Source organism: Spermophilus citellus (genome assembly GCF_964194105.1).
Source record: "Spermophilus citellus genome assembly, chromosome: 2".
NCBI lineage: Eukaryota > Metazoa > Chordata > Mammalia > Rodentia > Sciuridae > Spermophilus > Spermophilus citellus.
The window spans coordinates 148,809,718-148,826,566 of NC_138183.1; the positions used below are offsets into that span (position 1 = coordinate 148,809,718).

The 16,849-nt window shown below is 35.8% G+C and overlaps 2 pseudogenes across 2 annotated transcripts; both read left to right on the forward strand.

The window, feature by feature from the left end:
* Positions 1–2,512: 2,512 nt before the first annotated feature.
* LOC308639845 (olfactory receptor 10D1B-like) lies at positions 2,513–3,410 on the forward strand (annotated as a pseudogene). The gene has a single exon. The product of its transcript is annotated as an olfactory receptor 10D1B-like (transcript).
* Positions 3,411–7,795: 4,385 nt separating this feature from the next.
* LOC308641660 (olfactory receptor 8G50-like) lies at positions 7,796–8,774 on the forward strand (annotated as a pseudogene). The gene has a single exon. The product of its transcript is annotated as an olfactory receptor 8G50-like (transcript).
* The last annotated feature ends 8,075 nt before the right edge of the window (positions 8,775–16,849 follow it).

Here is a 16,849-nt window from a genome sequence, read left to right on the forward strand (position 1 = left end):
ATTGTATACCTTAAAATATAGGGGAGATACTACCTGTCTAATAAATTTACGGTATTAAGTGAAAGAGATTGTGTTTACAGATCACACAAGACAATGCCAGAACATAGCAAATGAACAATAAGCCTTAGCTATTATTAAAACTATTGTCTAGCTGGGCTCAGTGGTTCATGCCTGTAGTCCCAGTGGCTCAGTAGGTTGAGGCAGGAGGATCTTTGCACTTTAGGCAGCTTCATTAATGTTTCTGAGTTTCAGTTTCTTATCTATGGATCTGAATAGTAATAATAATGGTAACTTATTCTTATTAGTACACTTAAAAAATAAATCACACTTTTAAAAGTTTGATCCCATTCTTGGAACATAATAAGCATTCATTATATGGGTGTGTGTGTGTGTGTGTGTGTGTGTGTATGTTCTATTATTATTACCATTATCATTACATATGTATTCAAGTATTATTACTATTATCTTTATATATATTCAATTATTATTAATACTATTATCATTACTAAGTGAATAATGAGAAGAAGAGAAACCAGTAGAGGTTCTGTTTTTGGGATTGAGGTCTCTGATAGCTTCATGACTGTGGCATGCTTGGTGGCTAGGAAGTTTCTGTGCAAAGACACAGAATGCCTGGCTTCTCGGAAATCTTCTGTGCAAAGACACAGGATGCCTGGCTGCTGTAGCAATGTTCTTCATGATGAGGCTCTGTGTTAGTCTTATCAGCCTCAACCTTGATCCCAGGCACAAACTCCTGGGAATAAAGGAACTCTCTTGTTAGACAACCATAATGTATCACTGAGCTTAAACCTGCACACATAACAGTAACTTTATACAATGAACTTTCTTGAGAGCTATACAAAGCTCCTAACACATTGCAACTTAGTGTATAACTGAGGAATACCCTGCATAATGTTGCTAAGTCTGTAACCTGCCTAGTAATACAATGACCACTACGTACTAATGATGCCAATGACCTAAAGTAACCTATTGATATAAATAAGGCTTGGCAGCTTGGCCTCTCTGCCATTCTGCCATCTTTCTTTCCTGCCTCTGCATTTTGTCTCTGTGTCACTTTTCATTTTCCTTACAGGAACTTACATGTCCCAGGCACCACACCACACTTGACTTGTATAACCTTCCTGATTAGCGGTGTTCTGGTGTTCTTTGCTTTTATTCTACATGAGTCACCGTATTTCCCACTTCATCAGTAACATGAATTTGACACTTTCCTTGCTGCTGCTATATTTTGCTAATATTTTCAAGTTGCTAAAGTCCATGTAGAATAGATTAAAGGGATAGAAAGAGCACTTTCTTGAGATAGAATTGTGGATCTTAGCATTATCAAATCTAGAGGAATGTAATCTGAAGAGGATGTGATATAAGTCTACTCAATAGTGTTAACAAGACATATACTTGAAAATAATTACAAAATACAAGCATCAATGGAAGGTGCTTAACAAACTATGTTTCAGATGTATAAAATAAAGAAAGATTTTTTCTTAGGATTTAGGGGATTTTTAAAAGAATTTTTATTTGTACATTGTAATTATATATAGAGAGATTTATTAGTCATAATCTAACATGAAAATTACAGGATTTGATGAGTGTCATTTGCCAGTATCTTCTCTTTCTCTCTTCTCCTGCCTTCCTTGATCTACTTGTTCTACTCATTTCATATCCCTTCTACTATTATAATTATGGCAATTATTAGTATTATTTTAATTAATGGATTATTATAATATAACTCGTATATATAATATACATAATCATACAAATATGATTATATATATATATTTAAAAATAAAACATTTTTAAAATGCTGAACCATTGCTTGGAACATAGTAAGCATTCATTAATTCTATATTAATATGTAAAATTGAGATACATGTACATCATGTACATATGATTCATTGTGGTATATTTGTACATGGACATAGCATAATTTGGTAGAATCTGTTTCCCCACACTTCCCCATGTCTTCTGTTTTCTCCCTCACTCTTGGTCCCCTTGCTCCACTCTGTGTGACTCCCTTCTATTTTTATGAGATTCTTTTGTAAGGCGAATAACAGGTAAAGCCATTATTCATATTGAGTGCCTAGTTTCCTAACACTATTTTTTTCTGCTATTTGCAGATTCTAACGGATAATTGGAGTTTGTTACTTAAAGATATGAGAATTAAAAATATAACTGTGATCAAAAAGATTATATCCATGGGAAAAAGTCTCCTAACTTGGGGATATTTTGAATATTTCTGTAAATTTCTCCTCTTGTCATAGTAAACAATCATTTCTCTTAAAAATAGTTTTTCCAAGATTGGATTGACTGACTCTGAAATAGCCACATCTTTTTACCTGAAATTTTTACATAGATTTTGCTCTTGACTTTCATATGTCCAGTTGTTTCTTTTTAAAAATATAGTCAAAGCTTAATAATATGACATTGTTGTACAGATTTTGGTGTTTCAGACTCCTTCTCAGGGTTAGAATTTCTTACAGCTATGAAGATTCCCTTCATGGTGACTGAGTTTGTCCTGCTAAGAGTCCCAAACCAGAGGGTCTGGAGACCATGCTCTTCATCTTGTTTTTGTCCTTTTACGTCTTCAGCTTCATGGGGAACCTGCTAATCTTGCTGGCAATTATCTCCTCCACTTGGCTTCATACCCCCATGTACTTCTTCCTGTGCAAGCTATCTATTTTTGACATATTTTTTCCCCTCTGTGAGTTCTCCCAAGATGCTGTTCTATCTGTCAGGGAACAGCAGAGCCATCTCATATGTGGACTGTGGGTCCCAGCTCTTCTACCATTTTCTGGGCTGCACTGAGGATTTTCTGTACACAGTGATGGCCTCTGAGTGCTTTGTTGCCATATGTTTCCCTCTATGCTACACCATAATCATGAGCCACAGAGTGTGTGCCATCTTGGCTCCAGGGGCCTCATTTTGGGGCTGCATTCAGGCCACCTTTCTGACCACTATCACCTTCCAGCTGCCCTACTGTGGTCCCAATGAGGTGGACTACTACTTCTGTGACATCCCAATGATGCTGAAGTTGGCTTGTGCAGACACTTCAGCCCTGGAGATGGTGAGGTTCATCAGTGTTGGCCTCATGCCCCTCAGCTGTTTCCTCCTCATCCTCACCTCCTACAGCTGCATCTTTTGCTCCATCCTGCAGATCTGCTCTGCAGAGGGCCACCACTGTGCCTTCTCTACCTGCAGTGCCCACCTCACGGCCATCCTGCATTTCTACATGCCAGTGGTCCTCATCTATCTAAAGCCAACCCCAAGCCCCTGGCTGGATGCAACTGTGTGTGTCCTGAATAATCTGGTCATCCCCATGCTGAACCCCTTGATTTATAGTCTCAAAAATAAGGATGAGGAAGGTCCTCCACCTTCTGGGCTTCCTTCCTGAATAATTGTAGAGAGAGATCAGTAGCTAACACTTCAGCCACACATCATAGCTGATGAAATACTTTTATTTGGATTGCATAAGGTATTATTATTATCTCCATTTTACGACTGGGGGACTGAGATGCTCTGAGTTAAAGTGACTTGTCTCAGGATGTGTGAATAACAAATAGCAAAATGAAGACTCCAGGGTTGGTCTGCTGACACTGGGAACCATGTTTTTTTGTGGACATTACAGGGCTCATAAAGAGAAAGAGAACATTTCCCAGAAGGCAGAAAAAAAAATGGACCTTCTGCTTCTCAGTCTTAATTGTCTTCATCCTTTTTCATTCCTAAACCTCATATTCTTCTCACACTGATATTTTTTCATGTTAGCTACAGTGTTTGTCTCCCCAAACCATTAGACAAGCCATCATTTTATTGGCTAAAGGGTTGTTAGGGAAATGAGAGAGATGTATCCTCATGGCTTCCAATAGCATCCTATTACTTCAGAACTACAAAGAATGTGTATAAAGAAAATGCTTCTTGCTAGGACCTTGGGCAGGTTTCTCAGTGAAGCAGAAATACCAGTATTCTATACCACTTACAAACCATGACTTTTGGGCTTAGACCTGGATATAGGCATTGGTGGTAGACATCAGCTTGTAAATGGGAAGAGAGAAGAGATAAAGGGATCCATGGAGAGGGGATTGGGCTGTGATTCCATGTGAGAAAATCTGGACTTGTCTTTGCCTCGTTCAGTATAATCAATGGGCAATGCTGAGTATTGCTGGGTTCCAGCTATTGTTTTGCTGTGTTCTGGGCTTCTTTGTTTTACTAAAAGGGTTTTGCTCTGATTTATCTTCCTCTATTTATTGATTTTTTTGGTTCAACTAGGCTATGAATGAGAAATATTTCATTTCAATCAGGCCAGGTATAATTTTCATGATCGAATTTTAAAAGTATACTATCATGCTTGGGAAACGCTGCTGCTGTAAAGTTTGTTGTGGAATGAATTTGATCAAATTATGTCATTTCATTATATATGAATATATCACAGTGAAACCCCCTATTGTGTATAATTAATATGCAACCATAAAAATGTTTTTTAAAAACCAGATGTGTCTGCAAATTAAATGGAAATTATTTGAAAAAAACTTATAGAGAAGAAAAGATCCTGGTAAGAAGGTGATAGAAAAGGAGTGGGTAGAGACAGAAGAAAGGCTTCCCTTTTGTCTTCTCTTCTCATAATTAGAAAGCAGCCAAGGAACCTGCCAGGCCCAACCAGCAGTATGTGTCTGCCTGTAACCACCAGGGTGAACTGGCACATGGTCCAGGAAGGTAGGCAAACTTTTGCCTGATATTACTGTGAACCTCCTAAAATCCTTCTATTGCAGCAGTTTACCTTTTCCTTTTCAGTAAACAAAAGCCTAAAAGGGAAGTGGAAATACATCTCAGGTTATTTGAATTTTACTGCATCACAAACCCTTCTCATTTCTCTTAGGATCCACTCTAATGATTCCCTTCCTCAGTTTCCTGGCTACATATGGTCATTCAAAACAGAACAATCTATAAGAATAAAATATGGGCTCCTGCTTCTTTTCCAATTCCTGTTTCCAAGTAGAGAAAGATCATTTTAATTCCAATTATTCTAGACCCTTTTACTCTCAGAAGGTAAGAGGACTTTCATGAACTTGAGTCTCCTTATAATATAACAGTGATTCCATAGATCTACCTGAAAATGATTATTCATTCTTTCTGCAACAAATCTGAAGGTGGAAAATTATCTTTTTTAATAATTCAACTCATACAGCTTCCAGGTATGTTTAATGGTAAACATATAAAGATAAAACATATCTTTATGGCTATAGATCCTCCCTTTGAGGTTTCATACAATAGATGTTTGTTTTTACTGTCATATAGATAATAGGTGTAAATTATTTTGATCTAAATATTAAATTTTCTAAATAATTGCAATCAATATACCACCATCATAAAATATAGCCTTCCAGAATTAACACAACTCACCAGATACAGTTTCTCTTGGGTATCTACCACTTCCCTCATTTTGAATACTCTCTTTCTTATAAAGAAATTACTGGTATTTATAGGTGTTTCTTCTCTGGATCCAGGGACTTTGATATGGGGAACTGTCAGGTCATTGCTTCTCCAGTTTGAATGTTGTGCAGAGCTCACTCATTTCTACTTATATGTCTACACTCAGGTTCCCTTAAAAAGCCTTCTTTGATCCCACTCTGGGCTAGCACCGTAATGACCATGTTCCTATAGGACCCCACAGTCATGTTCAGCACAGGAAATTAGTGTTGGCCTCCTGTCCCCTTCAAGATGGTATCATTCTGAAGATGAGGAATTCTATAGCATTTGTGTCCTTATGCTGAATGCCCACAACAAACATTTGACTTATCCTTGTCAAATTTGTTTTAAGATTAGTTCACATTCACAGCCCAATACTATCAACTTGAATCATTACAATTGTATAATTTTCCACAACTATTTTCTACTTGGGAATTCTCTTCAACCATACTGATTTCAGTCCTCCTTAGCTATATTCATTTTTTCACTTTTGTTCTAGTGGATTTTTATCTCTGATAAAAGTCATAGAAGAAAATGTTTGGATTGAAGACATGCCTGCCTTATGTCTGTAACTTCTTCTCTTCTTTTTTTCTTTTCTTTGTTTCTTTTTCTTTTATTATTTCTTATTAATTGTGCTGCTCTAAACATTGGTATACATCAAACTCTATAGTATATTGACCTTAATTTTTTTGGATAAATACCAGAGAGTGCTATAGTTGGATCATATGATGTTGATATTTCTAGCCTTTTGAGGAACCTCCATGCTGATTTCCATACTGATTATACTAATTCATATTTCTACCAACCATGTAGAAAAGTTCTTTTTCACTCATTCTTATTATGTTCAACTTACTATTGTTTTTTCTGTGTTAGCCTCTGGTTTGGGGATCTTATCTAAAGCCCTTACCATCAAATCCAAGGTCATAAGGATTTAGTTTTGTGTTTCTTTTCCTAATATTCTTAGAGTAATAGATCTTACATTTAGTTCTATGGCACATTTCTAATTGCTTTTTGTGAACTGTATGAAAAAGCAATCCAGATTAATTGCTTTACATGTCCCAGTTTAATGGAACTTGTATCATTTGTTGAAAAAAAAGTTTTTCCTCATGGAATTGTCAATAAAACCTTATAATAACTTAATTCTTCATAGGTATGAGTTTATTTTTTGTATTTCCAATTCTATTTTATTGAACTGTGCATCTGAACTTATGGAAATACCATACTATGTTGATTATAGTTACATTGTAGTAACTTCTCAAGTAGGAAATATGAGAACTCCAAGTTTATTCTCCTTTCATCAGTTTGCTTTGATATTTTATGACCCTTGAATTATTGTAGGAATTTTACAGTTTGTAATTAACTGCTACAACATAGCCAGGATTTTAATAGAGATTACACTAAGTTTATGCATCAATTTGGGAAGTACTGCCATTTTGACAAAATTGAGTATTGTTGATTCAGGAATATGGTATGTATTTTCATTTAAGTAGGGCTTTTATTCCTTATAACAATGTTTTGTAATTTTAGGCAAATTGCCTTGCATTTATTTTATTTAACTTATCACAAAATATTTTATTCTTTTTCAAGTCATTTCAAATGCAATTTTTTGATTGTTCATTGACACTGTAGAGAAATAAAATTCAGTTTTTCTATTGATCTTGAATTCTCCATATTCATGAACTTTAAAATTCATCCTCATAATTGTTTCCTAATGAGTCCTTAGTATTTTCCATAGACAAGCTTGTGCCATTTAAAAATAAAGATGGTTTTACATCTTGCTTTCAAATCCGTTTGCCTTTTAATTTTGTTTTCTTGCCTGATTGTACTAGCTGGATCTTGTTGTATTCTGTTGAACAAAAGTGCTGGGTGTGGACATCTTGACATGTTCATTACATTCGGGAAAAGTATTTCAAACTCCTTTCCTTTTGTGATATTGGCTGTATGATTTTTGTGTTGTTGTTATTTTAACATCAGCAAAATATTTGCTCTACAGAGCATTTGAAATTATTAGAAATAAGGCATGAAAAGTTCTCAAAACAGTCAATCATAGTTATCAGAACAGTTCTTTGGATTATCAGGAACTAGTTACTAATAACCACTCTTTTGCCAAATAATACAGATTAGGAAAATGCTGCTATTTATTGACATGTCCCATATTTGGGGGATCTCAAGGTTTTGGGCTGCAAACACAGATGAACAGTGGCCAAAGAAGTAGAAATATGGCTGAAAAAGCTTGAATTATGGCTCACACTTCAGTGAGATAGTAAATACTTATATTAAATTTGTTTTTTTCTTCCTCCAATAGGGTTCGAAGGAAAAAATGACACAAGGAAACCATTCCACCACAGTGACAGAATTTATCCTGGCTGGATTAACAAACAAACCAGAGCTCCAGCTGCCCCTCTCCCTCTTCTTCATAGGAATCTACATGTTCACTGTGGAAGGGAACCTGGGCATGATCATGCTGATTGGGCTCAGCTCTCACCTGCATACACCTATGTACTATTTCCTCAGCAGTCTGTCTTTCATTGACCTCTGCTAATCCACTATCATTATCCCCAAAATGCTGGTAAACTTTGTGGTGCAGAAAAACATCATTTCCTACCCTGAATGCATGACTCAGCTCTATTTCTTCCTAGTTTTTGTTATATCAGAATGTCACATGTTGGCTGCAATGGCATATGACCGCTATGTTGGCATCTCTAACCCTTTGCTTTACAATGTTACTATGTCTTCTCAAGTCTGTTTCTGGTTGGTAGTTGAAGTGTATAGTATGAGCTTGACTGGTGCCACAGTTCACACAGTCTACATGCTAAGAGTGCTTTTCTGTAAAGCTGATATAATCAACCACTATTTTTGTGATATACTTCCACTATTAGAGCTCTCTTGCTCCAGTACTTTTGTGAATGAAGTACTAGTTCTGTGCTTAGTGTGTGTAATGTCCTTGTCCCAACCCTGACCATCCTTAGCTCTTACATCTTCATCATTGCCAGCATCCTGTGCATTCGCTCCACTGAAGGCAGAGCCAAAGCCTTCAGCACCTGCAGCTCACAGCTGTTGCTCTCTTCTTTTATTCCATTGCATTCATGCACCTGCAGCCAATGTCAGTTAGCTCCATGGACCAAGGGAATGTGTCCTCTGTGTTTTATACTATTATTGTGCCCACGCTGAACCCTGTAATCTATAGCTTGAGGAATAAGGATATGAAACTTGCCCTAAATACATTCCTTGAAAAAAAAAACTGCCCTGTAAAAATAGTATTTTGCTTTAGTAAAAATTTACAATTTCTGGAGGTTTGATAAAGAAGCAGTCCAGAGATAGCGATATATATTCACAAGTCATGAGATTAATGCTAGTGTTTGATTTCTTGGAAGACAGATGCCAAGGATAATACTGGATACCCAGGATCAGATACAGAACAGCACCTCTTTAAGATGTGCCATGATCCATCTGTGCAAAATAACCTGAATCATATCTAAACACATTTATAAACCTTAAAAACACTCCTTAGGGTTGAATATGCCTCATTTTAGGCAAGTTTTTTTTTAAAATCTTAATTCTGGGAATAAATATATTTGGTTAGTATCCTTTTATATTCTCAATATTTTGTATACCTGTTCTTTTTAACTAAGTTTATTGGCAAACATTTTTGAAAGTTTGAGCTCTAAAATAAATAACCAAACATAACAATTTGTAATACCCAAAGTATAATGCCTAATTCTTACTAAGTTTATAGAACACTATTAGGAAATATGGAAGCATGTGATGAGTGACCATTGTTCTAACGCACAAGGAGATAGCACTATAGATGGAAAGATTGACAATAATATACATGATGAATAATACTAGGAATACTTTTACATAAATTAAGCAATAATCCTTGCTCCTCAGTTTAGGGATGATGTTACTGCCTCTACTTTCTTCATAATTCTATACTCATTTTCCCTTAATCCAAAGAGATAATTTTTTCCAAACTTCATTATAGAATCTCTTAGTTGGAAATGATCGTTTTGTTATTTACTTGTGCATATAATATTTCTTCCATTGGAAAATTTAAAGTTAAAAATTATTTTTTTTACTAATGACAAATATCATTTCTAACCAAAGACTATTATTCACTATATATATATATATATATATATATATATATATATATATATATATATATATATATATATATATATTTTAGGGTGAGGGGAGCAGGGATCAAGGAAGAAGACTTCCAAGAAGTAAATTTGCTTCTTTCCCCCTTTCTCATATTGATGTCTTTTCAAACAGCAAACAGAAAATTTGTGTTCTTTTCCTGGAGGCAATTTTCCCCTTATTAAGTCTCTCTTGGTGGCATCTATTAGATGTTCAGCTCCCACATATTCTCTTAGTGGTAGTTTAACCATGTCCACTTTATGCTTTGAATATAGCCCTTGCTGTTCTGTCACTGATGCTTATTTTTAAGTTGACATGTTTTTTCCTCTTCTCCTCTCCCAAATTAGCAAGTGAATTCAATCCCCTGTCTGAGCACACCTGGAATGTAACCCTTGAATGACTTCATTTAAAACTCTCTGTTTCAATGGATGGGCAGAATCTCAGCCCCTAGGTCAGGAGTCCCCTGTGTTTTTCCTTTGCTAGCAAAGCTGTAAAACTTTTTACCTTTTTCTCAAACCATGTCCTCATTATTGGATTGGCATCAGGGACAAGGACCAAACTTTTGGTAATAAATTGGCAACCTAGATGGGACCAAGTGCAACTCCTGCTCCAATTTTCTTGGGCAGGTCTGGCACATTGGACACCCCACCCCCTTCCATGCTGAGGATTCAAGGTACCTGGTAAGTTTTTTGAAAGGTGACTGCTAGGGAATTAGGAAATGGGGTGAATTTTCCTTCAGCTAAATCAGAGGAGTTTTTCTGTAAGTAAAGGGAGTGACTCAGGGACTCTCCTAGCAGCTGCTGAAGCTCCTTCTCTTCAGAGAATTTCTGACTTCTTTCCTTGAACTGTGCAAAATACTCCCTCAGGTTGGTCTAAGAGAAGCAATGTGTCTGTCACACAAAAGGACTAACTAACTTTGCCAAGAGATCTGTAAATGACAGTTAAAGGGATTCCTCTACTAAACAGAGACAATGCTAAAAAAAAAAAAAAAAAAAAAAAAAAAAAGCTATTTTACAGAAATCAAATGACATTACATAACTACAGCTCAACGGGACACGGACACCTTGGCCATTATAAAAACTAAATGCTTTGTGTGTTTCTAACAAATGTGTTAATGTTCTAAAGTCTTAAATGGCCTCCACTCACAAATCAGTGTCATGTCAGTGCCATCTTAAGCTTTATTGAATTACTGACTTCATGGTTTTCAGAGGCCAGCTAAAATATTAATTGTTTTTGTGCTAATTGTTTACCAAAAAATAAAGTTTTGCTTGTTTATTGTTGTCCTAGCATAATACCTGACCTATGTATGCCTTTTCTAGTAATGAACAAACTGCTACCATGGACCTCTGGACTGCCCAAATGCTAAATACCCTTAATTGTCTATGTCTCTTGAGATAGAAAACAAGGACTTGGGGTCACTTCTCCCCAACTTTACCCTCTGTGAACAGAAAGCAGCTTGTAAATATTACCACCCACTTTTACTTAGAAATGGAAGGCAGAAATTGACAGTGGGGAAATGTAACAGTGGTTTAAATGAAGTTTATTTTTTTATTTTATTTTTTTATTAGTTGTTCATGACAATACAATGATCTTGACATATCATACATTTGAATCAAATGGGGTATAATTTCTCATTTTTCCAAGTGTACAGGTTGCAGAATCACATTGGTTATATGACCACATATATACATACAGCAATACTAGTGTCCATGAAGTTTAAATGAAGTTTTTTTTTTTGCTCTGTCACTGAGGCTTATTTTAAAGCAAATATGTTTTGTCCAATTCTCCCTCTTCCAAATTAGCAAGTGAATTTTGATTCCCCAGGTCCATCCCAGTCAGGGCACACCTGAAATATAATCTTTTAATCATCTTTTTAAAAATCCTCTGTTCCAGTAAATGGAAGGAGTTGGAGAATGTATTGCCAAGTGAAGTTAGCCAATCCCCAAAAACCAAATGCCGAATGTTTTCTGATATGAGGAGGCTGATTCATAGTGGGGTTGGAAGGGTCTTGGGAGTATTAGAGGAACTCTAGATAGGGGGAAGGGGTGGGAGGGGAAGGAAGGGGGCATGGGAGTAGAAAAGATGGTGGAATGAGATGGACATCATTATCCTAAGTACCTGTATGAAGACATGAATGGTGTGAATATACTTTGTATACAACCAGAGATATGAAAAATTGTGCTCTCTATGGGTAATATGAACTATCACATAACAAAGTAGAATAGAAAATAAATTATAAATATCCTCCATTCCCCCAATGAGCAGAATCACAGGAGATCCTGGCATTTTTCCTTTGCCAATAAAGCAATAAAACCTTTTTTTCCCCATTTTTCCAAAACCGTGTTCTTGTTATTGGATTAGCATCAGGGACAACAATTGAGATTTTGGTAACAATAAGAGTATCTACTTTTTTTTCTTTTTTGTATCTTTCTAGAAGAAGTTCTCATATTTTTGGAGACAAGGTGTTTCTTTTTCACTTCAGTGCCTCTTCTACATGACAGGCCATTGTTGTATTCTTTCTGACACCTCTAAGCTTTGAAGTCTTCAAAAACTTTGCATTAAGGAGAAAAGTATGTTCACCTCCAAATAACATTGTGCTCTTCCCTGCTCCCGTCTCTTGCACTATGTCCACAGATACAGCAAAGCGACACTTCTACTTTCAAAGCTAGCGTGAGAGTTTAACCTTGGTTAAGTTGCTTTTCTCTCATTTAAAAAGCATAAAACTGTGCTTGTGTTGTCATCAGCCGACCTTCTATGTGACAGAACACCTTAATGCAAAATCACCTTTATGTCACCCTATAAAACTAAAACTTATAATGACAGAGAGAAGGCTATCCCCCCTTTGAAAACTATAGGAAAACATTTTCTGAATTTTCTATGTGCTACTCATTTCTTATGTTCTTACCTCATTTTATTTTCCTAGAAAAATATCTATATATCTATTCATATCCATATATCTATACAAATATCTGATCCATATTTTTGTGGAGGGTAACTTATAATACATATGTATATGTGAGGATTGTATTTGTATTGCTTGATCTGTTTTACAAGGTTTATGTGTATGTAATTTCCATTTTATTATGTGAGGTATTTAACAACAATTTCCACTATATTTTTTCTTATTACTGGAACAAAAGATAAAAATGACATTTATAAATTTTTATTATGTTTCAAAGCATTCAGTTCTATGATGAAACTGCTAAAAATATTTATAAGAATTTAACTCCATCAACTTGCCTCAATCTTCTATTCAACTGTAAATTAAACTTACTTCTCAGCCACAATGAAAATACAATTTTCCAATAGTGATTTTCAATCCTTCTAGTTTGCATTTGACTTATTATTGTCCAACTGTTCTGGACAATAATCTCCATGAAGGATCCCCTCTCCACAAATAATTTATTACCACACCTCTAAGATATAGAACACATCTTGCCATCCAAAGGACCCTTATTGATTTTCTTATATCTATCTCATACTAATAAGAAAATCATATCTACCTTATAACATATATATTAATATCTTATCAATCTCAAGAAGCTACATATGTTTTTTATACTCACCCTTATTATGCTTAACTTTGTAGAATAATTCCAGAATTTGTAAAAATAATGATGATGTTCTGAACAATAGTTTTCAAAGATCTTGAAGGAATATTCCTGAGCTTCTTCTGTGACAATTTCTAGTCCAGATGTGATAACTTTTGAATGTTCTTTTCTTGAAAACCAAGGAGTTGTTAGAGAAATATGCACTTTTTCTTGATTTTCATTCATGTGTCATGAATATGTAAAAATAATAAATATGTTGACACCTGATGAATAAACACAGAGAATCTTGTGGTAGAATGATAACTGGAACTCAACTCAATGTGAACTAACACATTCTTCACACACAGTGTAGAGCATAATTTCATCTATGCTGGCATTGAAAATTTTTTTACTATGTAGATGTTCAGTACATTATATAATATATAAAATGAACTAAAATTAAATTTCTAAGAAGAAAAAGAGAGAACTATATTGTTAAGTAAAATAACCTGAAATTCTATAGCCAGGAAATATATTTATCTGCCTTTTTTAGGGAAGTGGGGATAGTTAAATTCATTTGATTCCAGGTAATAAAGTGTACTTTGTTCATATATGTTTATACACAGACATCTGTTAATCCAAAGTGCAGTTTGTTCACACCTTTATTTGATGTAATATAGGTGAAGTTATTCAGGGTTGTCCCATGGAAGATCTAAAAATATGTCATATGTCAAGTTAAGCATAATTTGAGGAAATTCCTTATCAATCATGTCATCTATAAGTCTGAGTCTAGGAGGAACCTGCTGTCAACCTATTTCTTTCACTTGACACTAAGTTACTATGAGTAGTGATAATGAGTGAAAAATATTTTGAGTCTATGGATAGTGTTGGGTACAAGTGTTGTTCAGTCATTTCAAAGGAATACACATTGTGGTGGTCGCAAACATACACCTGTAGGATGAACTTGCAAATATACTAAGCCACATGAAGGCCTCAGTGTGGTTTGTCAAGATCATCCTGATTCACAAGGACCCGTCTTTCCCTCGCCTTGGAGGGAACAGAACCCAAGTCCTGGAAACTGCCTTTAAGACTCCAAATTTGTTTTGGAGAGGGTAAAAGAACACCAATGTTGGAGAGGACTATGATGAGTTTTAGTTAAAAATTGATTTCTAAATGTGGAATCAGAATAAAGTAATACATGTGTAATATAAGCATATATCATTGTTTCTAAATTATCATGTTAAATTTCATAAATATCTATTAGATCTCCTAAAAAGTTGATATCATCAGGAAAAAACTCCACTTTTATCCTTTTCCTGGGAAATATTTTCTATTCCCACACTGAAATTTTTTCCTAAACTTGGTTTCAGCTTTTATTTTGACACCTGTGTTTGTATATTCAGTTTTTTTAAATTGAGGATTACTTGCATATATCATCTAATCACCTGTTTTTAATTCAATGTAATCATACACACACACACACACACACACACACACACACACACACACTGATCAGGTGTTATTACCATCTTTTTCCTTTATGAGGCAGCAGAAGCAGAGAGAAGATTCAGAATATGCCCAAGACTCCACAGTGCATTCCCTACTGAAGGTTTGTGTCTCCTCCAAATTCATGTTGAAGCCCTAATGCCAATATGATGGCATGAGAAGTGGGGCCTTTGGGAGGTAATCAGATTTCGATATGCTGGGCGGAGGGCAGGTCTCCCAAGATGAGATTAGTGTTCTCAGAATTTCAAAAGGAGACCAGGGCTTACTTGCTCTCTACCAAGTGAGAATACAGTGAGAAGCAGCCAGCTATGAGCAAAAAGAGGGCTCTTTCCAAGAATTCAATCTATCAGTACCTTGACCATTAACTTCCCACCCTCCCAAATGGGGAGAAATAAATGTTTCTTAAGCTTCGGGTATTTTGTTTAGCAGCTAGAACTGACTAGGACAGTCAGTGAAAGGACTTTGTGAATATACAATGAAATAATGTATGCAAAGTGGTCTATGAATATAAGCTATTGCATTATCACCTTCATCATCATTACCATTTTCCTAACCAAATGGCATAGGAGCTATTTTTCACACCTAATTCAATTCCAAAAGAAGCCACTGATATTTCTCCAGCAGAAAGGTTATGACTGCTCCAGATGAGTTACTACCGAGATTTTCAGGTTGTTTGTGGCCATTTTATGGATCTACATAGACCTTTGGCTGCTCTGTAAATGAGTTTTCTGGCCCATCATGAGATTTATACCCCTGTGCCATCAATACCATCCCCTTTTAGGGTGTCCAATTATGACCAGTGATTTACATCTTGAGCCATTCTGAAACCCATGTGGATTTTCTCTTTCTCAGAGGTCTATAAAAACATGAATGACAGGTGATGTCACTGAACAACAAAGATGGGAGAGGACAGCTTGAAGAGCCTGGAGAGGAGCCAAGCAATCAGAGAAAAAAATAACACTAAGAGTGGAGGAGGCCAACCTCTGTCCAGAGGGCTCTGGGAAGAGCCAGCCTGATTTCCTTCTGGGACCTGCTCATGGGCACTGGCCTGGGCAGGCACCAAGATGTGGTTTCACCAGACTGAGGTTCTGATGGAGTTGGTGTCTGGTGCAAAACTTTAATTCAACTGTTAGCTCTAAAAACAGGAAAGCATATGTTCTAATCAATAAAATTTTCCCTTTTGGACAATATTATGATACAAAATTCTGATGTTTTTTTTCAGATTTAAAAATGTAATAATAAAATACAATATTATTACAGCATAATATTTAAAACAACACAAAATGCAAGCATGGCTTTAGATTTCTCACAAATCATATTTTCCCCCAGATTAAATTTTTATTCAAGTATATCATTTATATATCTTTATGGGGTATATTATGGCAACTCAATAGACGTACACAAGTTTTATCATGCAACTTTGATATTACATCCAGGAAGTCCCTATAATGAAACCTGAAATTAGTTTCATTGTGATGAATTACTTTTCCTAGAATTCATACTGTGACAGAGTCTGAGAGACTGTCTCTTCAGGCCCTTCAAAAATTAGGACATTCTAGCATTTCAAGTAGGTGGCGTTGATGCAGGAAAGATGAGTCTGGACACCTGAGGAATTTGGAGGAAGCAGATTTATTTAAGCTGCAGCAATCCAGAGGAGCTAACACCAAACAAGCTCTGGACCCCAGGTCTGGAAATTCTCTAAGATTTCAGTGGGTGGTTACACAGCACAATGTTTAATATAACTTAACTTTGTTCCACATTCATAGGTTGGACAGAGGTTTCACAATTTTTTACACAGAAAACAGAAATTTTCGCACATCAAAAAACTTGATTGGTGATTTTTTTTTTTTTTAGGATGTGGATGAGCACAATACCTTTATTTTTATGTGGTGCTGAGAATTGAACAAGGGGCCTCACATGTGCGAGGCAAGTGCTCTATCACTGAGCCACAACCCAAGCCCTGCAGGCCTAACTCTTACAAGAAAGAGAAACCTGGCCTTTACAACAAAAAGGAGCTCAAAGCACAATGAGTGCTCTGGAAATTTTGTTGACTTCTTAAAATAATCTCTTCTTGATTAGGAGAGAGACTTGTGTGTTACAATTAAGGTGGGAGTCTTTTGGAAACTACAGCATTATCCCCTTTGATGCTCATTATTTAATCCACTAAGTCAAAGGGCATTATTATCTTCTTGGCT